We start from the raw sequence: 656 nt of genomic DNA on the forward strand, positions 1-656 counted from the left end.
CCCGCCGCGCTGGAAAACCCGAGGGGACGGAGAGCATCTTTTCCCGATCCGGCTAACACCCCACGAGGCCCCTGGGGCACAGAGGGGGAAACTGCGGCAGGGCACGCGATGCTCCCCAGCGCCGGCAGCGGATTTCAGGCTTTGAGCATCCCCCAAGTCCCGCCCGGCGCTCTGCGGTAGCGAGCATGCCTAGTCGCTGCGCTTCCACCATGAATCCCCCGCTCGTCCGAGACAAAACGACGTCATTTTTCCCCCTTTCCGCTCGATGAGTATCTGTGGCATCCTTGCAGAAGGCGCTTGGCTCCTTCCTCGGGCAGGCGGAGATGGATTAAGCCTCTCGGGGAAATTGCTGCCTTCAAAAGATGATAACACCCTAGGAAAATAAATGGGAAGGATTTTAGCAACCGTTCGCAGAGCCTGTGCGGTCGAGGGAGCTGAGAGAGCCCCCCGAGTCGTCATTCGGGTGTGCAAACAGCCGCCGGCAGCACGGGAGGGTTACGTGGCCGCCGAGGGCCGGCAGTGCCGGGGCTCCGGGCGAGCCAGGGCTGCCCGGTGCCAGACGAATCCCTGGTGCCGGGTGAACCAGCCAGCCCTTCTTTCCTGGCCCAGGACCAGCTCCTGCCTCCCGTGGCCCATTTTTCGGGGCGTCGGGGACG

Source organism: Pygoscelis adeliae, unplaced genomic scaffold (assembly GCF_000699105.1).
Source record: "Pygoscelis adeliae isolate BGI_AS28 unplaced genomic scaffold, ASM69910v1 Scaffold861, whole genome shotgun sequence".
Lineage (NCBI taxonomy): Eukaryota > Metazoa > Chordata > Aves > Sphenisciformes > Spheniscidae > Pygoscelis > Pygoscelis adeliae.